The following is a 26,599-nucleotide window of genomic DNA, read 5'->3' as shown; positions in this document are numbered from 1 at the left end:
GGAGCTAAGAAGTGCATTGTGCCAGGGACTGTATAGAGATCTTTCCTGTGAGACACAGCTAGAGCATATCAAATAAAGAAGGGAATTCTAGAGGCAAATCAGTGAATTGAAAACGGACAGTAGGGGAGTTATAGAAAAAGAGGAGTGGGGCCGGTTAGGGATCATATGTGCAGGTAATAGGGAAAGGAAATAACATTTCAAATGTAAATATAGAAATACCCAATTAAAACAGGAATAAAATTTGCTAAAAAAATAAAAAGAAATAAAGAAATTTAAGAAAAGAACACTGCGAAGTATTCACAGCTATTGACTCAGAAATGTAAAAGTCATTTTCATGGAATGATAGTCAGAGTAATACTAATGGAAAGACTGAGATGATGAAGACTCAACTAGAAACACTTCTCTCTCCCAGATATCAGTATCAGACAAAAACTGCACTATAGGCATCCAGAGCATGGTGGAATTTACTCTGAGGCGAGGACTCAATACTTGTCTTTCCATTCTTCCTTAGGACCATTTTCTTCTTAACAAAAAGAATAAGGCTATGAGATCTCAGCAAAACAACTGTGCCCTGCCCATCACTTGGCTTTGGAATAAAAAAAATAATGATATAAACTCTTTGACTTCCAGGAATGATATGAACAGGTAAGTCCAGATGCTTCTGAAAGGCTCCCAGCTCCTGATTCCCATATGTGGAAGATTCACATCAAGCCTAACTCTTCAGAGATCCCACTCAATCCCTACTAAGGACTCTGAGCTATCCCAAGGATGATGTACATCTTCCTTTTTTTATACAAAGATAGAAGGCCAGCTTCCTTCTCCACATCACTGAAATCTTTATCCTCTTTGTTCTCCCTCCCATATGGCTGTTTACCGTGAATTAGAGGTCAATTATTAAACCCTAGAGGTACTGCAAGAATATCAGAGAGGCAGTTGCAGCCACAACAACACTTGTGATGTCACAGAAGCAGCTAGGGAGTCCAGGTTACAAGAGATACTTGCAGTAGGGCCAAATCATGATGTCACTGTGAACTGCCATGTCCTACCTGCTAAACAGATTTCCCTACATTGACCAGATTTTGAGTGCCCTTTCCAGGTACGTCTCCTGTGACACAGTGGAAACCTTTACATAGTCCATCATTCTAAAACTGTAGAAATCTCTTTTCTTCATTAGTGGTTACATGCTTTGAATGGGGAAAGTTAGCCATGGGTTTGGCATGTGTATAAACGATTTAAGAAAATGGAGTGCAGGAGATTCTTCTAGATAATAATTTTTTCCCAGGTTCATTCCTGTGAAATACATAAAAATTTTGTAGGTTTTCTCTGTTTCCCAAAGGCCAGTATTCTCCCTACAGACCTTTAATTGAATGAATATTGTGTTTCAATTTCTTATTGTACATTCCTTGATAGGGATCTTTATAAATATTCCTGAATGTTTACTCAAAAATTCTGTTTTAAAATTCCATTTTTTGCAATGATTTTGGCCCAATGATAAAGTGAATATAACAGTGTAAATATTGTGTACCTACTTCAAATGATAAACTCCCAAATCCTTATTTTATCCAATAATCACAGACATCAGTAAAGCAAAGGACAATATCAACTCTATAATGTGGTTCTGTAGTCCCAAAAGATAATCAGATCTCTAATATCTCCCTTCCTTATTTCCAAGGTTCTGACATGAGGGTTGATGGTTTTTTAACCTGATTCTTTGTTCAGGCCAAACATAAGGTTCAGGAGGATGGACAGTGAGAGGAATGTCTTGAGGTCCAGGGAAACTTAACTTCAATAGTTTCATAAGTAGAGAATGGCATCTATTTGGCATTTTCATTTGTGGATTCTACATTCTTGACCCAGTTGTGCATAATCCATGTTAAAATTCCACCAAACCTCATAGGTGTAGGAGACACCAAAATTACATAAGATTGATGAAGGTAAGAGGTGCATGCTGCCAAGAACTGGAGAAAGATCTTTCCAGAGAGTCATAGTTAGAGCATGTTAAATACAGAAGTGAATGTTAGTGGTAAACTGGTGAACAGAAAGCATGTCTCTTCTTGGTAGATATTTAGAAAGGATTACAAGAGCTGAAGGGACTTTCAACCCCATAAAAACAACTATTCCAACAAACCAGAGCTTTCTGACACTAAACCAATATTCAAAATCTGCCCATGGAAAGTCCTATGGCTCCAACAGCATATGTGGCAGAGGATGGATTCCTTGGGCACCAATGGATGTAGAAGCCCTTGGTCCTTCTCAGGTTTGGTTCCCAGTTCAAGGAAATGTCAAGGTGCAGTAAGGAGGGTTGTAAAAGAAGGGGAGTCGGTCCAGTTACGACCTTATGGAGAGGAAATTTGGAAAGAAAATAGCATTTGAAATGTAAATATAGAAATAGCCAATAAAATAAGCAAAAATTTACTAAAAAAATGGAAGAAATGAAAAAAGAAACTGCTAGCCATTCTCACCTATTGATTCAGAAATATAATGAGTAACTGTCAGGGAATGGTAATCAGAATAATAATGGTGAAAAGACTGATATGATTAAGAGTCGACTAGAAGCACTTCTCTCTCCCAGATATCAGTGTCAGACACAAACTGAACTATAGGAATCCAAAGCGTGGAGGAGTTTACCCTGAGATGAGGACATAGTACTTGTCTTTCACTTCTTCCTTAGGACATTTTTCTTCTGGGCAAAAAGAATAAAAGCCATGAGCTGTCAGGAAAACAACTGTGACCTTCCCAAACTTGGGTTTTGGGATAAAGAAATTAATGATATAAACTCTCTGATTTCCAGGAACTGTAAGAGCAGGAAGTCCAGATGCTTCTGAGAGGACCCCAGCTCCTAATTCCCATTTGTAGACGGCTCAGATCAAGACAATCTCTTCATGAAACAACTCAACACCTACTAAGGACTCAGAGAGCTTTCCCAAGGACCTTTTTTGTACCAAGACAGAAGGTCAGCTTTCTTCTCCCCATCTCTGATATCTTCATCCTATTTGTCCTCCCTCCCAAATGGCTCTTTACACTGAATTATAGGCCAATTAGTAAACCATAGATATATGGAATGAATATCTGAGAGGCAGTTGCTGTCAGGACAACACTTGTGACAACACAGAAGAAGATAGGGCTCTCAAGGATACAAGAGATATATTACGGGGGTACTAAGGATGATGTCACTGAGAACTGCCATGGACTACCTGCTAAACAGATTTCCTTACATTGACCAGATTTGACGGTGCCCTTTCTAGGAGAGTCTCCTATGACACAGTGGAAACCTTTTGTACTCCATCTCTCTAACGCTAGAGACTTCTCTTTGTGCATTAGTGTTTACATGGTCTTAATGGACAAAATTAATCGGGACTTGGCATGGGTAGAAAAGATCTAGGAAGATGGAGTGGAGGAGATTCTTCTTGATAATAATTTTGCTCCCTGGTCCATTCCTGTGACATACAGTTCAATTTCCTAGTTTTTCTCTGTTTCCCAAAGGCCATTATTTTCCATACAGACCTTTAATTGAGTGAATATTGTATTTCATTTTCTAATTCTTCATTCCTAGATAGGGCACTTTGTATTCATTCCTGAAAGTGTACTCAAAAATTCTCTTTTACAATTGCATTTTTGTAATGATTTTGGCAAAAAAGAGGGCCGAAGTATAGAGTGCAGAGAACAGTGTAAATATTTTGTACCTACTTCAAATGATAAACTCCAAATTCTTATTTTATCCAAAAATTATCATACATCAGTAAATCAAAGACAACATGTACTATACAATTTGTTTCTCTATTCCCATTTGATATCATTTCTGCAATATCTTCCTTCTTGTGTTCCCATGGCCACACTTGAGGTTTTTGGATATTTTACAATGATTCTTTTTTCAGGCCAAACATAAGACTTAGGTGGATGGGCAGGGAAAGAAATGTTTTGAGTTCAACTGAAACCTCAATTTCAATAAGTTCATAAGGACAGGAGGGAACTTTGCATCTGTAGATTCTACATTCTTGTTCTAGATGCGCAGAATCAATGGTAAATTCCATCTAACCTCACATAGGAGCCAATATATATATATGATAGATAGATAGATAGATAGATAGATAGATAGATAGATAGATAGATAGATAGATAGATAGATAGATCTGCCACCAAAATAAGATAAGATTGTTGAAGTTAAGAAGTGCATTCTGCCAGGAAGAGGATATAGACATTTCCTGAGAAACACAGCTAGAATATGTCAATTACATAAGTGAATGCTTGTGGCAAACCAGTTACTTGTAAATGGAACTCTTGTTGATAACTTTTGAGAAAGGATTACAAGAGGTAAAGGGGTTTGCAAACCCATATGAAAAACAATGTCAATGAACCAGAGCTTTCTAGTACTAGACCAATATTCAACGAATGTACATGGACATACCTATGGCTCCTACTGCATATTTAGTACCAGATGGCCTTCTTGGGAACCAACAGAAGTAGAAGCTCTTGGTCCTCCCTATATTTGATTCACAGTTCATGGGAATGCAAAGGGGTAGTAAGGGGATTATAGTAGAATGGGAGGTGGACTGGTTAGGGATCTTAGAGACAGGAAATTGGAAAAGGAATAACATTTGTAATGTAAATATAGAAATATCAAATTTAAAAAAGCTATATATTTTGCTAAAAAAGAAAAAAATGAAAGAAATAAAAGAAAAGAAAACTGCCAATTAATTACACCCTTTGACTCAGAAATCTAAAGGGTCACTGTCAGGGAATGGTAGTCAGAGTAATACTAGTTCAAAGACGAAGATGGTGAAATCTCAAATAGAAGCAATTTTCTCTCCCAGATATCAGTGTCAGACACAATCTGCACTCTAGGAATCCAAAGCACGGAGTAATTTACTCTGAGCTGAGGACACAATACTTGTCTTTCCCTTCTTCCTTAGGACCAAAACCATCAGCTTTAAAGAAAACTGTGCCCTTCCCAACACTTGGCTTTGGAAAAAAGACATGAATGATATAAATTCTCCGACTTCCAGGAACCATAACTAGCAGGGAAGTCCAGATGCATCTGAGAGGCTCCCATCTCCTTATTACCATATTTGGAAGGCTCCAATCAATACTATCTTTTCAGCAAACCTTCTCAACCACTACCCAGAAATGACTGAGATTTCCCATGGACCACATATTTCTTTTTTTTTATAACAAAGCAGAAGGCCAGCTTCCTTCTTCCCATCTTTGATCACTTCATCCTCTTTTTTCTCCTTCCCAAAGGCTGTTTATGCTGAATTAGAGGCCAAATAGTAAACCCTAGAGGTACTGAAGGACTACTGGAGAGGCAACTTCTGTCAGGACAACACTTGTTACATCACAGAAGAAACTAGGGATCTCCAGGATACAACAGATTTTTTTAGATAGGCCTATTGGTGATGTCACTGAGAATTGCCATGGCCTACCTGCTAAAGTGTTTTCCTTTCAATGACCAGATTCGAGGGTGCCCTTGCAAGGTTTGTCTCCTGTGAAACAATGGAAACCTTTTCATACTACATGTCTTTAAAGCTAGAAACTTCTCTTTATTTCCTTAGTGGTTACATGCTCTGAAAGGAAAAGATAATCAGGAGCTTTGCATGGGTAGAAAAGATCTCGGAACATGGAGTGGAAGAGATTCCTCTGGATAATAATTTTATTACCAGGTCCATTACTATGACATACAGTTCAATATCCTAGGTTATCTCTGTTTCCCAAAGGCCAGCATTTTCCCTACAATCCTTTAATTGAATTCATATTTCATTACAGTTTCTCATTGTACATTCCTTGATAGGTGACTTTATATATTCCTGAATGTGAAGTGAAAAAATCTGTTTTCCAATTTCATGTTTTTTTGCAATGATTTTGGCAACCCAAGGGTCCCACCTAACGTTGAATATAAAAATGTAAATATTACGTACCTACTTCCAATGATGAACTTCCAAATCCTTAGTTTATCCAAAAATTTCCAGACATCAGAAAAGCTAAGGAAAACATGAAATATAAATATGGTTCAGTAGTCTCATTAGACATCAGTTCTTTAATATCTAACTTCCTGTTACTCTAGGACCAGACGTGAAGGTTTTCGAGGTTTTACCATGGTTGTTACTTCAGGACAAACATAAAATTCAGGAGGATGTGCAGGGAGATGAATGGCTTAATGTCCAGGGAAACTTCAACTTCAATAGGTTCATAAGAACAAGAGGGAGGTGTTTGGAATTGCCATTTGTGGATTCTACATTCTTGACCTAGGTGTACATAATCCATGTGAAAATTCCACCTAACCTCATAGCTGTAGGAGCCACCAAATGTATAGTTGGAACCAGATGTACATCTTTCCTGAGAGACACAGCTTGAGCAAGTCAAATACAGAAGAGAATGCTACAGGCAAACCAGTGAACCAAAAATGGATCTCTTGTTGGTAGTTTTTGAGAAAGAATTACAAGAGCTTAAGGGGATTTCAATTCCATAAGAACAACAATGCCAGTGAACCAGAGCTTTCTGGTACTAAACCAATATTCAAAGACTGTACTTGGACAGACCTATGTGTCCAACTGCATATGTAGCAGTGGATGGCCTTGTTGGGAACCAATGGAAGGAGAAGTTCCTGGTCCAACCTAGGTTTAACTCTCAGTTCAAGGTAATATCAAGGTTCACTAAGTTGGGTTATAGAAGAATGTTAGGGGGACTAGTTACGGGTCTTATAGACATGAAACTGGGAAAGAAAATCAAATTTGAAATTCAAATATAGAAATATCCAAATAAAAAAGCAATAAAATTTGCTAAAAATTAAAAAAAATGAAATAAATTAAAGAAAAGACATCTGTCAGCTAATTACACATATTGACTCAGAAATCTAAAGGGTAACTATCAGGAAATGGTAATCAGAGTAATACTCGTGGAAAGACTGAGATGATGAAGTCTCAACTAGAAGCTCTTCTCTCCCAAATATCAGTGTCAGACACAAACTGCACTATAGGTATCCAAAGCATGGAGGCGTTTACACTGAGCTGAGGAGACAATACTTGTCTATCCTTTGTTTCTTCGGACCTTTTTCTTCAGGGCAAAAAGAGTGAAAGCCATGAGCTCTCACTAGAACAACTGTGCCCTTCCCAACAACTGACTTTTGGAATGAAGAAAATGATTATATAAACTCTCTGAATTCCAGAAACCATATCAAGCAGGGAAGTCCAGATGATAATGAGAGAATCCCAGCTCTGGATTCCCATGTGTGTAAGGCTCAGATCAAGGCTATCTCTTCAGATACAACACTCAACGCCTACCCAAGACTCACTGAGCTTTCCCATGGACCATTTATTTCTTCCTTTTTTTATACAAAGAGAGAAGGCCAGCTTCCTTCTCTTTTATCTCCCTAACAAATGGCTGTTTAGCCAGAATAAGAGGTCAATGAGTTAACCCTAGAGGTCCTCAAAGAATATCCAAGAGGCAGTTGCTGTCACCATGACACTTGTGACATCACAGAAAAGCTAGAGCTCTTCAGGATACAAGAGATATTTCAGGGAGGACCTAATGATGATGTCACTGAGAACTGCCATGATCTAACTGTTGAACAGCTTTCTTTACATTGACCAGATTTGAGGGTTCCCTTTCCAAGAGTGTCTCTTGTGACACACTGGAAACCTTTAAATACTATATATCTCTAATGCTGGAGACTTCTCTTTGCTTCATTAGTACGTACATGTTCGGAATAGAGAATGTTGGTCAGGGGCTTGGCATGGGTATAAAGATCTAGGAACATGGGGTGGAGGAGATTATTCTGGATAATAATTCCACTCCCAGTTCCATTCCTGTGACATACAGTTCAAGTTCCTAGGTTTTCTCTGTTTCCCAAAGTCCAATATTTTCCTTCCAGACATTTAGGTGAATGAATATTGTATTACATTTTTTTATTGTACATTCTTTGAAAGGAGACTTTATATATATTACTGAATGTGTACTCAAATATTCTGTTTTCCAATTTTAATTTTTGCAATGATATTGGCAACAAAGTTGGCCCAGCTAAAGCATGAATATAACAGTATAAATATTGTATACCTACTTCAAATGATAATCTCTCAAATCCTTAATTTAAGCAAAAATTACCAGCCATCAGTAAAGCAAAGGACAATATGGACTTTAGAATGCGGTTCAGATTTTCTTTTAGGCTTGAAAAATTTTGCGAAGAAGGTTTTGTGGGTGTATTTGTGTCTTTATCCCTCCATTGCTGGTCTTTCCAGTCAATGGGATTTGGCCTCTTAATGTTTCATATCACCAATGTACGTCACAGCTTAGGTCACCCCATTGATTCGTGGGTACCTCCATTATACCAGGTCTCTTTCTCTTCCTGGAGGTTTCTCCCACCTCCTCATCTCTTAAAGTTCAAGATTTCCTTTCTTTCTCATGACTATTGGGTCCTATCTCCTGTCCCTTCACACACAGGATCCATTCTCCTCTTCCTTCCATCTCTCATCTAGTTCCTTTCCTCAATCGGCCTCCTAGACTATTTTATTCCCCATTCTAAGTGAGAGTCAATCTTATGCACTTTGGCCATTCTTCTTGTTTATCTTCTTTGTACCTTTAAGCTTTGTGGAGGATGTCCTGTAGTTTATGGATAATATTACTTATAATTGAGCAATTTCAACAACCCTCTTGATCATATTTTACAGTAGTATGTTAAAATTGAAAATTATAATTTAGTATGAGTGAATGTCATGAGGACCAAATTTAAGTAAAAAGAAACTTAAAACAAGATCAAATCACAGATTTTAAAAATTGACCTAATAATAAAAATTCTCTACTATCATAAGGAATTATTATATCACAGGCAATTTTTAAGTGGTACCATAAATTTGGCAGACAAATGATGTTTTTAACAAGTAATTATGGATAATATGACTAAGATCAAATAAGATAAATATATTATTTTCATTCTGATATCACTTCCTGGCATTTTTCCTCAAACATGATGTTTATAGCATTGAACATTATGGTATTAGTTTTAAATTTTAATATTTATTTTAACCTAACCTATAAAGTAACAGGTTGCCATATGTTATGTTTGTAGACAATCACCCTCATCCTCGCTTCCTCAGTTCTTTGTTTCCGCCTGCCCTATGTCCCTCACCACTTATACTAGTCTCTCTTCATTATTCTTACTTCTAGATTCATATCCCACATGCTCAATATCTTCCATACCACACTGTTTAAAACCCTACTCTCTAATCTCTGTGACGTATACCAGTTAAATGTACTCAAACCACCCACAACTTCACATAAATACAAGTATATTAAAAGGAGATTCTTTGATCTCTTTGAAAAAGAACACATGGTATTTGCCTTTCTAAGTCTTTGTTACCTTACTCGGTTTAGTTTTCCTAGGGAGAATGAAGTACCATTGTGTATATTGTCACAATATTATATATCTATGTATCAATGAATATTCATTATGATTCTCAATAAAAGAGCAATAGATTTATTTTTGAAAAACGATGAGAAAGCTCAGATAGAAATGTCAAGAAACTAAGAAACTAAGAAACTAAGAAACTAAGAAAATTTCAAAGATAAATATGACGAATATATTTGTGTTTATATTAACTGGAGCAGTGTGTGTTAAAGTTAATAAAGGATGTGGTATTTATAATATTTTTATACTAATAAAATGTAGAATATTCAATAATTTAGAGAATACTTATAAAATTGTTCATCACTAAGTTATATTTCCACTAAAACTGTAATCTTTTTATAAACTATTTTACATATATATATATATATATATGTATATGTATATATATATATTTTACCTTCAAAATAAAGAAATTAAGAAGTTTGTCATAAAATTCAATAACAACACCAAAGACGAATTATATGAATAACCAACAGAATAGGAGATATTGCAAACCTCTCCAGTTAAATTAAGAGACTTAGAAAAGTGATAGCATTTTAATAGAAAGGCACATGGCAAACAAGATACAATAAAATCCTGAAACTATACTAAGATGGTTACTATTCATTCCTATGTGCTAAGATTTCATCAACAATCATGGTACATGAAGATAATGTATATGTCAGAAAAATTAATTCATGTTTAACATAGTAACTTTCTTCATAAAACCCAAGCAGACACTTCTCTTTTTTGTTGCTTAAAAAGTATGTACAAAGCACGGCTTTTGATTATAACACTAATATTTCAAAACTATCATTAAATATGCAAAGATCTTAACACAAAACCCATAGTTTTCATAGCAACCATACAAACTTAAGAAGGAAAAGAAAACATTTTTAAGTACATAGATGTGCGTAATGAAGTCCCCACCTTACCAGTAACAGATGGGTCAAATTTATTGTTCTATGTATTACATAGAATACTCTATCCCAGTTCACTGTTCCTTAGCATATGTTTTTCCTCATCTTTCTCTGTTACTTATCTTCTGAAAGCAGGTGGTATTTCTCATAAAATTAGTTCAAATCATCCAATCTTCACTCCAACAAAAAGAAGGTGTTGACATTAGAGGAAAACCAATTAAAGGTTCTCATTTTTTATTGTGCAAAATTTTATGTATGATTTTGTATGCTTAATATGCTTCTACACCTTAGTGATGACAATTCAAGATTGGCATGAAATCCATCATTCTTAATTCACAATGTAAATGCCCTTTAGCTAATCACAGAAAAGCCTTCAAAGTGTATTTACATAGGATTATTTAGTAAAAATTCAACTTATAGTTTAAGGGGAATAGTGATGTAAAACATCTTTTCTTACATTTTCGTTGCCTTCACATTATTTTATAGCTAAGAGATTTCATTAGAATCAAGAAAGAATTGTTAACATCTTACTAAAATAAAATGAGAATTTTCTCTGTATAATACAGAACTTATTCTTGAAAATTTTTGTGACACTGTTTCTTTTATATCCCTGGCAGTACCAGAACTCACTATCTCTTTCACCTATTCTCTCTCTCTCTCTCTCTCTCTCTCTCTCTCTCTCTCTCTCTCTCTCTCTCTCTGTGTGTGTGTAGACCAAGCTGGCCTTGAACTTAGAGTTATGCCTGCTTCTGCTACCCAGTGCTAATATTAAAGGCCTGTGCCACCACACTCCGTGCTTTTCTACATCTTTAACAAGCTCTTGTCTGATTATATTCCAAATCTTATGAAGTTAGCTCCCTAAAGTACCTAGAAGAAATTCAGTATCAAAAATATATTTTGCACACCTAAATCCCTACTCCCGAGTTGCTGATTGATCTGCACACGTAGCAAGCTCTCTGAAGGAACTGAAAGCCACAAATTTTTGCTTTCATTACAGGAATAAAGAAAAGGCCTGTTCACTGCACAATCTCATGATATCACGGAACAATTCTTCCAACACTACAAAGTGAAATCTTATATTGACTCCTGTACCTGAAGCCACAGTTTCTTTCCTTCTATTTAGTTGTGCTCATTGTCACCACCATTTCATTATAACCAGGTTTAACCCAAAGGTATTCTCTGCCCCAAGAATTCATTTCTACTATATTGACATATTCAGTCATGTTCAGTTAAATTTAAGCACTGACCACACCAAAGTGAGGATTTATATAATAGCCAACAGAAACATAGGAAGAAATGCTACAAAAATAAATTTATACTGAATAAACAATCAAAATGTGTTTTATTTGTTGTAACACAACATCTATCCATTTTCATTGTATTGATTGGTTCTGGGTATATTCACAAGCCAAGAAAATTGTATTTAAGCCCGGAAAAAACTTTTGAGATTTAGTTCTCTCTTTTATATAGACTATGAAGACTAAACTTAGATATCAATGCTTAATAGAAAGCAATTTTACATGTTGTGTCATTTCACTGTTTCTCAGATTTTTTTGTATAATTGAAAGTGTATAGCTAAATCTTGTAATTTAATATTTTTCCCACTTCATTTCAATTTCTACTTTAACTCTGAGTAATAAGTCCAAATGGGATCTGATTACATATATTGGCCCCGTACGATTTTTTTAAAAATTATAAGGTAAAGTTTTATATGCTAGAAAGTACACTTTTGAGAGTACATTACACTGGAAATTTAGTTCATCCTTTTTCATTAGTTTTGTCTGAAAGACTATTATTTACAAATTTGTTTTAAATTTTTAGAAGTATTGTGTGTGTTTGTTTGTTTGTCTGTGAGTATGCCTGTTTGAGTATACATACATACATGTATATCTTTGACAATTCAAACATAATAAGACCAGAGAAAGTAGCTTGAGTGTTATTGATAATTTATGGACACTGAATTTTTGTATATGCTGTATATGTAACCTTGAAAATATGTACTGTATATTTTTTCAAAAGCATTGTTTAAATATGTATACTACATGAAGCACACTAATTGCAGTTTTAGCCTTTTCCACACTAATTTTATCTCTTTAGATGTCTAGAAAGAAATACACAGAAGCATGAATCATCTCTTAACTCCAAATGTAGGTAGACTCTATGATATATTTTGCTTTTTTACATGATTGCTCAACTTTAGTTCATAAATTATATATTTAATTTGCTCTATTTATGTTACAAAGGTGTGGCACATTGCTTTTGTAATGTGTGGCACATTGTATATATGTATTCATTGATAACTTCCTTCTTTCAACAAACATTAAGAATAAATGATTTATAAACATTATTACAAAATCTAAGATCATTCAGTTTCTTCCATATTCAAATACCAAAATGCATAAATATAGAAAGAATTTCCTGATTTTGACTATTAACAGAAATATTTGATGTACCATTCCTATAAACAAATTTTGATATATCCATTAAAATTTCTTCAATGAGTAGTTTATATAATAATGAAGGTAAGTATAGACATATTGTTAGTATATTTGAATCACAAATGATGTCAGTATTTTACATAGCCAAATATGCATAAACATGTAATTTTACACCTGAATTCCATAAACGTGCATTTATATATTTCCACTCAAAATCAGCTGGGTCCAACTTACACGCATTCTCACAATTATACTCTTACACACACACATATGCATTCATTCTTGTAATTACATATTTAAACAGACATCCTTACTTTCATATGCATAGGGAGCAAGAGACCAAGCACCAGTGCAGAATGATGAGGTCCAATCTTTATAACATAAAGAAAAAAATCACTTCGACCCTTTTAATGCTAAGTGAATTAAACCCAAGTGTGTAAGAGAAAAGCCTTGTTCCTTTTGATAAGAGTAAGCATGCATTGCTATTAAGAAATGACCTGTTCTGTCCCATGGTAAGGAGAAACCTGCCTGCACCTTCTGTTCTTTCCAGCTTCTTCTCTTTTCCTCTTCTCCTCTGTAATTCTGCAGATTGCCCTCTTATGTTACTTATAATATCTACATTATTCCTCTCTACATTTCTTCTCAGCCCAGATATTTTTGGCTCAGTTCTACTAAGCTCAGTTCTCCTTAACTCAAAGCTGACTTTTCAGCTCTGTCCATCTCCAGGTCAGTCCACCTGTCTCTGTCCTTCCAGTTCAGTCCTTCTCTCTCAGTCCTTCTGTGTGACTTCTCTTTCTCCTCAGAACTTAAACATCTTTAAGAATATATGATCCCATATTACAATGTTCATCACAAGTTCATATGAAAGATCAAGCATAAATTGAAACATAATTTACAACCGAGAATTTTTACATCAATATCCATCAAGAGTAATTATCTGGCGAAACATTCATCACCTGTGTCAGCTCCACAGGCTCACTGAAGATCCAAAACCATAGTTGTTAGTGATGTTATATATAGATAAACCCAGTTAATATCTTATATTAACTGTCCTTGCACCTGCAACAAATCGTTTGTTTTCTTTTTATGACTCTTGATAACTGTATTGCAACATCATGGAATGTGTTCTTAGTAGGAGAAAGTCTGTTTACTATCTCAGAAAAATTAACTGTTGACACCAGGGACACCGGCAGAATTGTCACTGCAATTTTGACTATTAGAAAGGGACTTATACGGGTTCGGGGTTTAGCTCAGTGGTAGAGCACTTGCCTAGCGAGCGAAAGGCCCTGGGTTCAGTCCCAGCTCTGAAAAAAAGAAAAAGAAAAAAAAATATAGAGACTTATAGCAGTCCCACTATAATAGAGATTAATAACCATTGATATAATTTTAGGAATTATTGTAGAATCATTATTAAGACTAAAGAATTCATCTATTTGCCTGTATAGTATCACTACGGACAGTAAAACTTCGTATGACTGCAGAGATCTGCTCCAAAGGGGTGTGCTATTACTCAATGATTGTTATATATGTCTAATAATAACAACAGGAATAGCATTTAATAGCGTAAACTTTCCCAAAATGAATCCCTTACAACTTTGCTTAATAAGGGAGAACCAGTTGTAGATTATAAAATAATCCGAAGCTGTGTATCTCAGGATGATCACCTGCTAGTTATTAGCCTGTCCTGTTATGGGTCCTGACACTTTCTTCTCAGTCTTACATGGTACCTTCTCAAAAACTGACAATCTGATCCATCATAAAACAGGCCTCAAGAGATACAAGATGTTTGAATTAATCCCATGCATCCTATGAGATCACTACAGACTAAGAATGGTATTCAATAACAACAAAAACAACCATAGTCCCACATATACATGGTAGCTGAAGAATGATTTACTCGATGAGAACTTGTTCAAGGAAGAAATAAAGAAAAAAAATTAAAGACATTTCAGATTTTAATGAAAATGAAGGCATAACTTGGGAACACAAAAAAGCAATGCAAGAGGAAAACTCATAGCTCTGAGAGCCTCCACAAACAAACAGAAGCTATGATACACTAGCAGTTTGATAGAACACCTGAAATCTCAGAACCAATAAAAATCCAAAGACTAGACAGCAGGAAATAATCAAACTCAGGACTGAAATCAACCAAGTAGAAATGAAAGGAATTATATAAAGAATCAACAAAACCAGGAGCTGGCTCTTCGAAAAATCCAGAAATAAGTAAATCCCTTATATTCAAATTAAAAATAACAAAATCAGAAATGAAATAGAGATATAACCAAAGAAAGTGAGGAAACTCAAAAAATTATCAGATCCTTCTATAAAAGCCTATACTTAACAAGTGGGAATGTAAGGATTCAATGGATAAATTTCTAGAGAGATATAAGGTACCAAAGTTGAATCAGAATCAGATAAACCACCTAAATTCTCCCATAACTTGTAAAGTAGTAGAAGCAGTCATTAAATGTCTCCCAACCAAAAGATCCCAGGACCAGAAAGGATTAGTACAGAATTCTCTCAGACCTTCATAGAATACCTAATACCAATATTCTCCAAACTATTCCACAAACTTGAAATAGAAGGAACACTACGCAATTCCTTCTCTGATGCCACAATTATGCTTACAACTAAAGCAAACAAAGACCGAAAAAAGAAAGAGAATTTCAGACCAATTTATTCATGAATATCCCTGCAAAAATTCTCAGTAAATTTCTTGCTAGTCAAATGCAAGAACACATGAAAACAATGATCCATCATGATCAAGTAGGCTTCATCCCAGAGATACAGGGATGGTTCAATATACAGAACCTGATCACTAATCAAACTAATCCCACTATAAAAACAAATTCAAAGAAAACAAAACAAGCAATCATTTCATTAGATGCTGAGAAAGCATTTTACAGAACGTAGCCCTTCATGTTACAAGTCTTGGAAAGATCAGAAATTCAAGGACCATACTGAACTCAATAAAAGCAATATACAGCAAACCAGAGGCCAATATCAAACTAAATGGAGAAAAACTTAATGCAATCCCACTACAATCAGGAACTAGACAATGATAACCACTCTCTCCCTACCTTTTCAATATAGTATTCAAAGCCCTAGCCAGAGTAAACAGAAAACAAATGGATGTAAAGGGATACATATTGCAAAGGAAATTTTCAAAATGTCACTATATGCAGATGTTGTGACCCGACAATTTCCACCAGTGAATTTCTAAGCAGATAAACAGCTATAGCAGAGTGGAAGAGTTTAAAATTGATTCAAACAAATCAGTATCCTGCCTCTGCTCAAAAGAGAAATAGGCTGAGAAAGAAATTACAGAAATGACACCCTTGACAATAGTGAAAAAGCTTATAAAATACCTCTGTGTGACTCTAACCAAGCAAATGAAAGATATACATGACAAGAACACAACTGTCTGAAAAAAATAAATTGAAGAAGATCTCAGAAATTAGAAAGATCTCCCATGTTCATGTATTGGCAGGTTTAATATTGTAAAAATGGCCATCTTGCCAAAAGCAACCTACAGATTCAATGCAATCTCCATCAACATTACAACTGATTTCTTCACAGACATAAAAATGGCAGTTTGCAAATTTATATGTAATAAAAAAATCCCAGGATAGAGAAAACTATTCTTAAAAATAAAATCATTTGGGGAAATCGCTATCCCTGAGCTCAAGTTGTATTACAGAGCAACGGTGAGGAAAAACTGTATTGTATTGGTATTGAGACAGTCAGGTATAACAATGGAATAGAATGTAAGACCCAAAAATGAACCCACACAGCTATGGCCACTTGATAATTAACAAAGGATCTAAAACCATACAGTGGAAAAAAAAGATAGCATTTTTTAAAAAATGTGCTGTTTCAACTGAAGGGCAGAAGGTAGAAGAATGCAAATCAATCCATTCTTATCTCCTTGTACAAAGCTCAAGTAAAACTGGATTAAAGAACTCCAAATAAAACCAGATACACTGAAACTAATTGATAAAAAGCAGGGGAAAGCCTCAAACAGATTGGTACTGGGGAAAATTTCCTCAATAGAACACCAAAGGCTTTTGTTCTAAGATCAAAAATTGAAAAATGAAACTTCATAAAATTTCAAAGTTTCTCTAAGACAAAGAACACTGTTATTACTTCCATACACCAACTAACAGATTGGGAAAAGATCTTTACCAATCCTATATCCGATGGAGTGCTAATATCCAATATATACAAAAAAACTCAATAAGCTATCCTCCGGAGAATCAAATAACCCTATTTAATACTGGGCTACAGTTCTAAACAAAAATTCTCAACTGATGAATATTGAATGGATGAGAAGCACCTAAAAATGTTCAACATCCTTACTCATTGGGGAAATGCAAATCAAAACAATCCTGAAATTCTACCTCATACCAGTCAGAATGGCTAAGTCAAAAAAGTCAGGTGACAACAGTCTCTGTCAAGGATGTGGAGAGAAAGGAACACTCTTTCACTGTGGAAATTACAAGCTCTTAAAATCACCCTGGAATCCAGGCTGGAGCTTCTTCAGAAAATTGAACATAGTATTTACTACCTGAGGATCCAGCTGTACCATTGGATGGCATATACCCAAAACTTGCTCCAACCTACAACAAGGACACATGCTCCACTATGTTCAGAGCAGCCTTATTTATAACAGACAGAAGCTGGAAAGAACCCAGATGTCCCTCAAAAGAGGAACAGATTGATATAATGTGGTACATTTACACAATGGTGTGGTATGCAGCTATTAAAAAGAATGACTTCATGAAATTCATAGGGAAATGGATGAAACTAGAAAATATAATCCTGAGTGACATAACAAAAACACAAATAAATGCACATAGCATGCCCTCACTAGTAAGTGAATATTAGCCCAAGAGCTCATAATATCCACCATAAACTCATATGCACTCTGAAGCTTAACAAGAAAGGACAAAGGGGGATTGCTTCATTAACAATTAGAAGGGGGAAGAAAATTTTCATGGGAGTCAGATGGAGGAATCACCCTGTGTGAGAGAGGGGAGTGAAATAGAAAAATAGGAGATCAGGATAAGATGTTGGAAGAAACAGGGAAAAAAACAGAGGACCAGGAAAATTAGTATAGAGAGAAGGAACAGTTGAGGATGGGGGTAACCTCTAGGATAAACCAGATACTAGGAATGCGACAGGTTCCCTGGACCCAATACTGATGACATTGGCCAACATCAACAATAACACTGAAATTAACATGAAGACACCACCTCCAGTAGATAGACATGGCCCCCAGTGTAAGGATGGGACCACTCACCCATCTCAAATATATTCAGAGTTATCCTGTCTAATGGAAATGCAGAGGGGAAAGTGGGGCAGAGGCTGAAAGAAAGGCCATCCAGAGATCTGCAGACACCAACCTGGACACTGTTGCTGCTGCTGATATGTGCTTGCAAACAGGAGTCTGATATGCCTGTCCTCTGAGAGGCTTTGCCAACACCTGACTGAGACAGATGCAGATATTCACAGCTAACCATTGAACTGAACCTAGACATCCCAATGGAAGATGTAGGGGAAGGGCTGAAGGGGCTGAAGGGGATTGTTATTAGAGATAGAACAACGATATCAATTAACCAGACCCCTCAGGGAACCCATGGACCTAACCACCAACCATTGAATATACATGTTCTGGTACCCTACAAATGTAGCAGAGAATTGCCTCATCTCACATCAGTGGAAGGGGAAGCAGTTGGTCCTTAGTAGCTTGATGTCCCAGAGAAGAGCGAATCTAGAGGGGTGAGGTAAGAACGACTGGGGGTGTTGGGGACGCACGCTCTTAGAGACAAAGAGGAAGAGTATGTGGTGGTGGGGATTATAGAGGCGGACCGGAAAGGGGGCAATATTTGAAATGCAAAGAAATACAATTGTTAATAATAGTAATAATAAAGGCAACTGCATACGATATCAAGACATATTTAGAATTTCAATATATGTGATTAGAGAAAATACTTTCCATTGTGTAGCATACTCAATATTTCAAAAATATCATCACGGAAAGAATATTAAGAGCTTTGGGACAAGAAAAAATAGTGATACATCAAGGCAGAAGCATCACAGTAATATCTGGAACTCAAATGGAATTCTAATATCAATCCCTTTCATTCAATGCTCTATACAAATCCTATCACATGTTCATTCCCTAAAAAAATCCACCAGTGATTTTCTAGTCCCTGCAGTCTCTGAGGATCAAGGGTCTGGATCAACCTTTCCCATTCGGTTATGAGGCTCCAAGACACATCACTGCACCACAGATGGCCTCTGGTTAGAGGGATCTACCGTGTTGTAAGTGTCGCTTGACCGCACAGTGTCCTAAGCACCCCTTGCCCTTTCCATTCATGTTGCTCCTTCCCGAATCCCTTGTCTTGGCCCCTGACAGTGGGCACAATAGCAGATAGCACTCTGGACACAAAGGAAGAGATTCGACAGGGTTCCTCCTCATTCAGAAAGCTTGGATGATCGCCCCGCAACTACAAGCAGAAATGACAAGTGAAGCAGCTCCTGACTGCCTGGTGCAGACCTCGCGACTGCCCCTTGCAGACCTCGCTACTTCCCTGTGCAAACTCGAGGACAGCTCCTCTAGAGCTTTGGCTGTTTCAGGAGATCAATGGTCACTCGAGATTTCCCTGCTTTGCCTTCCGGACTTGTCCACAGTTCTCGGAAGATAGAGAGACATACTCAAAGGATACAGCTCAACTGATGCTTACCATGACTCACCACTGGCAAGTACATTCACTGCCCCTTCACATGGTAGTAGCCCATTCGACATTTCTTGTTCAATTTCCTTAAAGACTAAACGACCAGATGTGAGGAGAGAGACCAGCGACCCTCATCCCGGACTTCACCCTCTGACCATGCACCAACGATTTCTCAGCCTCCACGGCCTGGGAACCCTTCAGTGTCCCCCAAGATGACAACAACACCTGAGTGCAACAGTGGAATCAGTTGAAGGATTCCCAGCCTCCACAGCCTGGAAGCCCATTCAGTGTCCCCCAAGATGATTGTAACACCGGACTCCAATGGGGGAAGCATTTTAAGGGTTCCCAGCCTCCACAGCCTGGAAGACCTTCGGTGTCCCCCAAGTGGATTATAACTTCCTACCCCAGTGGGGGAAGCAATTGAACACCAGAGACCCGAGCGACTTTGCACCTCCCGGACTACTTAGAAGGGCTCGGGACAAGTTCAGATGCCCAAAACCCTATGAAGATCAGAGATTCAAAAAACCTGATGCTCATGTTACAGAAAACCTGCAGAAACTCAAAGATCATATAAAGGCTTCAGTCAATAAGAGGGACCTAGACTCCAGAAGGGAACTGACAGAGAAGAAGAAATGGACAGTTCCACTTACTCTGAGGGTTTCTGAGGGCATGAGTAATACACTGACCAAGGATAGCAGATCACTGAGAAACCCACTGACTAGGGATATCAGAAGATCTGCTTTACATCCTGCTACCCGAAAAAGAGTGGCCTCATCTAAGTTCCCATTCTTGGTTCTTGGGAAGATGAAAAAAAAAAGTAAAGAAAAGAAAAGCGGGTTATGTCTACTGGGATTGAGGAACATGTGGACTAGGACGAGTTGGTAGCCAGAGTGCCTGTAACATCTACAAAACACAATACTGGAGAGAATAGTGAAAGACTCAAAGAATATCACACTGTGCCTGGGCCACTTTTTGCTGACTCTTATACTGACAAATTGGGACAGGTACTTTCCCCACACATTCCAGGTTGCCAACATCCTTCCCTATCTAGACATGGAGAACTTGGATCTCCCATTTTTCCCCAAGATGTTCCTACCCACCCAGGACTTTCCGGAAATAACCAAATGGTTCCAATGTTCTATAGGGTTATTCCACATTTGCCCAGGTGTCCAAAATTCCTCCCACAGATCCTGAAAGGAAAATCATACATTCTCCTCTTCCAGAGGGAGTATCTTTTTTTCTTCCATCTTTATTAAATTGAGTATTTCTTATTTCCATTTCAAATGTTATTCCCCTTCCAAGTTTCCCCATTAACATTTTCCTAGCCCCTCCCTCTCCCCTTCTATAGGGGTTTTCCTCTCCCGATCCACCCACACATTACTGCCCTTCTCCCAAAAATGCCATTCACTGGGGGTTCATTCTTGGGAGAACAAAGACTTCCCCTTCCACTGGTGCCCCTAATAGGCATTCATTGATACCTGTGAATTTGGAGTTCAGGTCAGTTCATGTATAGGCTTGGGTAGTGGCTTAGTCGGTTGAACCTAGTTTTGGTTGGCATTTTTGTTCAGATGGGGTCTCAAGCCCATTAACTCTTTCAGGCCTTGCTCTGATTCCTTTAGCAGGGGTCGCATTCTCAGTACAGTGGTTTGCTGCTGACATTTGCCTAAGTATTTGCTATATTCTGGCTGTGTCTCTCAGGAGAGATCTACATTTGTTCCTATCAGCCTGCATTTCATTGATTCATCCTTTTTACCTAGTTTGCTGGCTGTATATGTATGGGCCCCATGTGGGGCAGGCTCTGAGTGGGTGTTCCTTCGGCCTCTGTTCTACAATTTGCTTCCCTATTCCCTGACAAGGGTATTCTTGATCCCCTTTTAAAGAAGGAGTGAAGCATTCACATTTTGGTTTTGTGCATCTAGGGTAATTCGAGAATTTGAGCCAATAGCACTTATCAATGAGTGCATACCATGTATGTGATTCTGTGATTGGATTACCTCACTTAGGATGATATTTCCAGTTCCATTCATTTGCCTATGAATTTCATAAAGACATTGTTTTTGACAGCTGAGTAATATTCCATTGTGTAGATGTACCACATTTTCTGTATCCATTTCTCTGTTGAAGGCATCTTGGTTCTTAGCTTCTGGCTATTATAAATAAGGCTGCTATGAAAATAGTGGAGCATGTGTCTTTGTTATATGAAGGTACATATTTTGGGTATATGCCCGAGAGAGGTATAGCTGGGTTCTTAGGTAGTTCAATGTCCAATTTTCTGAGGAACATCCAGACTGATTTCCAGAATGGTTGGACCAGTCTGCAATCCCACCAACAATGGAGGAGTGTTCCTCTTTCTCCACATCCTCGCCAGCATCTTCTGTCACCTGAGTTTTTGATCGTAGCCATTCTAACTGGTTTGAGGTGAAATCTCAGTGTTGTTTTGATTTGCATTTCCCTTGTGTGTAAAGATGTTGAATATTTCTTTAGGTGTTTCACTGACATTCGATATTCTTCAGCTGTGAATTCTTTGTTTTGCTCTGAACCCCATTTTTCAATAGGGTTATTTGTCTCCTGCAGTCTAACTTCTTGTTTTCTTTGCATATTTTGGATATTACCCTTCTATCTGTTGTAGGATTAGTAAAGATCTTTTTTCTATCTGTTGGTTGCCATTTTGTCCTAAGAACAGTGTCCTCTGCCTTACAGAAGCTTTGCGGTTTTATGAGATGGCATTTGTTGATTCTTGATCTTAGAACATGAGCCTTTGGTGTTTTGTTCAGGAAATTTTCTAAAGTGCCCATGTGTTGCAGATGCTTCCCCACTTTTTCTTCTGTTAGTTTGAGTTTATCTGGTTTGAAGTGGAGGTCCTTGATCCAGTTGGACTTTAGCTTTTTACAGGGCAGTAAGAGTGGGCCAATTTGCCTTCTTCTACATACTGACCTCCAGTTGAACCAGCACCATTTGCTGAAAATGCTATCTTTTTTTTCCATTGGATGATTTTGGCTCTTTCTCTAAAATTAAGTGACCATGGGAGTATGGGTTAAGTTCTGGGTCTTCAATTCTATTCTACTGGTTGATTTGCCTGGCTCTGTCTCAATGCCATACAGTTTTTATCACTGTTGCTCTGTAATACTAGAGTTCAGGGATAGTGATTCCCAAGGAAGTCCTTTTACTGTTGATGATAGTTTTAGCTATTCTGTGTTTTTGTTATTCCAGATGAAATAATGAATTGTACTGTCTAACTCTACGAAGAATTGGATTGGAATTTTGATGGGGATTGGAATTAATTTGTAGGTTGCTTTTGGTATAATGGCCATTTTTACTATATTATTCCTGCCAGTTCATGAGCATGGGAGATCTTTCCATCTTCTGAAATCTCCTTCACTTTCTGCAGAGACTTGTGGTTCTGCTCATATGCTCATATCTTTTACTTGCTTGGATAAAGTCACCTTGAGATATTTATATTATTTGGGGCTATTGTGAAGGTTGTCATATGCCTAGTTTCTTGCTCTGCTAGTTTAGCTTTTGTGTAGAGTTACTTTTATACCCAGCCACTTTGCTAAAATTGTTTATCAGGCTCAGGAATTATCTTGTGAAACTTTTGAGATCACTAAGTATACTATCATATCATCTACAAACAGTGCTATTTTTACTTCTTCCTTGCCAGTCTATATACCTTTGACCTCCTTTTGTTGTTTGCTTCCTCTGGCTAAGACATCGTGAACTACATTGTATAAATTGTGAGAGAGTGGACAGCCTTGTCATGTCCCTGATTTTAGTGGGATTGCTTCATGTTTCTCTCCATTTAATTTAATGTTAGCTACTGGTTTGCTGTATATGATTAGGAACGGTCCTTATGTTCCTATAATTTCCAGGACTTTTATCATGAAGTAGTTTTAAATTTTTTCAAATGTTTTCTCAGCATGTAATGAAAGGATCATTGGGTTTTTATCTTTGAGTGTGATTATATAGTGGATTATGTTGATGGTTTCTATATACAAAACCATCCCTGCATGCCTGGGATAAAACCTACATGATCATGATGGATGATTTTTTGATGTGTTCTTGGACTCAGTTTGCAAGACTTTATCGAGTATTTTTGCACCAATATTCATAACGGAAATTGCTCTGAAGTTTTCTTTTTTGTTGGGTCTTTGTGTGGTTTATGTATAAGAGTAATTGTGGCTTCATAAAAGGAATTCGGTAGTGCTCCACCTGTTTCTAATTTGTTGTATAGTTTGGACAGTATTGGTATGAAATGTTCTATGAATATTGGATAGATTTCTGAACTAAACCCATCTGATCTTGGACTCCTTTTATGTTGGGAGGCTTTTAATGATTGCTTGTATTTCTTAACAGTTATTGGTTGTTTAAACGGTTTTTCTGTTCCTGATTTAGCTTTGGTACCTGGCATTTGTCGAGAAAATTGTCCTTTTTCTCCATATTTTCAAGTTTTCTTGAATATGGGCATTTGTAGGACAATCTGATAACTTTTTTTTTAAATTATTTTTTCAGAGCTGGGGACCGAACCCAGGTCCTTGTGCTTGCTACAGAAGTGCTCTACCATTGAGCTAAATTCTCAACCCCCGATAAATTTTATAATTTGCTCTGATTCTGCTGTTATTTCTCCCTTTCCGTTTATGATTTTGTTATTTTGGAAACACTCTGTGTGCCCTCTGGTTAGTCTGGCTATGGGTTAATGTATCCTGTTGATTTTCTCAAAGAACCAGCATTTGGTTCTCTTCATTCTTTGTATAGTCCCCTTTTTTTCTACTTGGTTGATTTCAGCTCTGAGTTTGATTATTTCCTGCCTTCTACTACACCTGTGAATATTTGCTTCTTTTTGTTCTAGAGTTTTAGGTGTGCTGTCAAGCTGCTGCTGTATGCTCTCCCCTGTTTCTATATGCAGGCACTCAGAGATATGAGCTTTCCTTTTAGTATAGCTTATATTAGTCCCAAAAGTTTGGGTATATTGTACCTTAATTTTCATGAAATTCTAAGAAGTCTTTAATTTCTTTCTTCATTTCTTCCTTGACCAAGTTATCATGGAGTAGAGCATTGTTCAACTTCCATGTATATGTGGGTGTTCTTTCCTAATTGTTATTGAAGAACAGTTTTAGCCCATGGAGTCTGGTAGGATTCATTGGATTATTATTATCTTTCCATATTCTTTTAGGCCTGGTTTTTGATTGATTATATGATCAATTTTAGAGAAAGTGCCATGAAGTGGTGAGAAGTTATATCCTTTTGTTTTATGATAGAATGTTCTAAAATATCTGTTAAGTCCATTTGGTTTATAACTTCTGTTAATCTGTCTATGTCTCTGTTTAATTTCTGTTTCCCTGATCGGTCTAATGATGAGAGTAGGGCATTGAAATCTCCTGCTATTATTATTTGCGGTGCCATATGTTCTTTGAGCTTTAGTAAGGTTTCTTTTATGTATGTAGGTGCCTTTGTATTTGGAGCATAGATATTTATGATTTAGAGTTCATCTTGGTGGATTTTTCCTTTGATGAATATGAAGTGTCCTTCCTTATGATTTTTAATGACTTTTGGTTGAAAGTAGATTTTATATGATATTAGAATCACTACTCCAGCTTGCTTCTTCAGACAATTTGCTTGGAAAGTATTTATCCAGCCTTTTACTCTAAGGTAGTGTCTGTCTTTGTCTCTGAAGTGTGTTTCCTGTAGTTTAAAACGCTGGGTCCTCATTACATATCAAGTTTGTCAATCTGTGTATTTTTAGTGGAAAATTGTGTCCATTGAAGTTGAGAGATATTAAGGATTAGTGATGGTAACTTTCTCTTATTTTCATATTGAAGGTTAGTTTACGTTTGTGTGCTTCTCTTTGTTTTGTTGTGAAAAGATTAATTTCTTGCTTTATCTATGATTTTACCTGACTCCTTGTATTGGGGTTTACCAGTTAGTTTCCTTTGTCTTACTCGATATGTAAAAATATATTGTGTAAATTTGGTTTTGTCATGGAATATCTTGGTTTCTCCAGCTATGTTAATTGAGAGTTTTGCTAGATACAGTAACCTGGGCTGGCCTTTATGTTCTCTTAGTGTTTGTATGACATCTGTCCAAGATCTTCTGGGTTTCATAGTCTCTGGTGAGAATTCTGGTGGAATTCTGACAGCTTTGCCTTTATATGTTATTTAACCTTTCCCTTTACTGCTTTTAATATTTATATTTCTTTTGTGAATTTGGTGTTTTGACTTTTATGTGATTGGATTATTTCCTTTTCCATTCCAGTCTATTTGGAGTTCGAGTTCGGTAGGCTTTGTGTATGTTTATGGACATCTCTTCCTTTAGATTATGGAAGTTATCTTTTATAATTTTGTTGAAGATATTACTGTCCCTTGATGTTGGCAGTCTTCACTCTCTTCCATCCTGTTATCTTTAGGTTTTATCTTCTCATTGTGTCCTGGATTTCCTGTATGTTTTGGGCTAGGAGTTTTTTTCGGTTTTACATTATCTTTGACAGTTGTGTCAATGTTTTCTATGGAATCTTCTGCTCATTAGATTATGTGTGCTATCTCTTTTATACTGTTGGTGATTCTAACATCTGTGACTCCTGGTCTCTGTCCTAGGTTTTCCATCTTCAGGGTTGTCTTCTTCTGTGTTTCTTTATTGTTTCTATTTCCATTTTTAATTCCGGGACGGTTTTGTTCATTTCCTTCTCCTGTTTTGTTGTTTTCCCAGTAGTTCTTAAGGTACCTTTTTGTTCCCTCTTTATGGGATTCTACCTGTTTACTTCTGTATTTTTTTACTGTCCTGTATTTTCTTACGGAAGTTGTTTATGAACTTCTTAACATCCCCCATGGTTATGATAAAATGTGAACTTAAATCTAGATCTTGCTTCTCTGGTGTGTTTGGATATCCAGTGTTTGCTTTTGTGGGAGATTTGGGCTCTGAATGAGCCTAAGTAGTCTAGATTACTGTTGTTTGAGTTCCTGTTCTTGTCTCTAGCCATCAGGTTGTCTCTAGAGTTAGCTTGTCTTGCTCTTTATGACAGTGGCTTGACAGTCCTGTATGCTCGTGTGTCAGGACGGCTGTAAACCTGTTTTCCTGATTTCTTTTAGCCAGTTATGGGAACAGAGTATTCTGCTCTCAGCCGAGTAGTTTCTCCTG

At 36.9% G+C, this 26,599-nt stretch overlaps 1 long non-coding RNA gene across 1 annotated transcript in view; it reads right to left on the bottom strand.

Annotated features, from left to right (window-relative positions):
* Positions 1–4,381: 4,381 nt before the first annotated feature.
* Positions 4,382–26,599, bottom strand: part of LOC134484522 (uncharacterized) — a 34,439-nt gene continuing 12,221 nt past the window's right edge. The window contains exon 3 of the long non-coding RNA XR_010061971.1: positions 4,382–5,975. This is a non-coding gene — a long non-coding RNA (uncharacterized LOC134484522). The remainder of the gene's footprint in view (positions 5,976–26,599) is intronic.

This window comes from Rattus norvegicus, chromosome Y (assembly GCF_036323735.1).
Source record: "Rattus norvegicus strain BN/NHsdMcwi chromosome Y, GRCr8, whole genome shotgun sequence".
Taxonomy (NCBI): Eukaryota; Metazoa; Chordata; class Mammalia; order Rodentia; family Muridae; genus Rattus; species Rattus norvegicus.
Note: the sequence above shows the minus strand (reverse complement) of the source record. Positions and strands in the feature narration are given on the sequence as shown.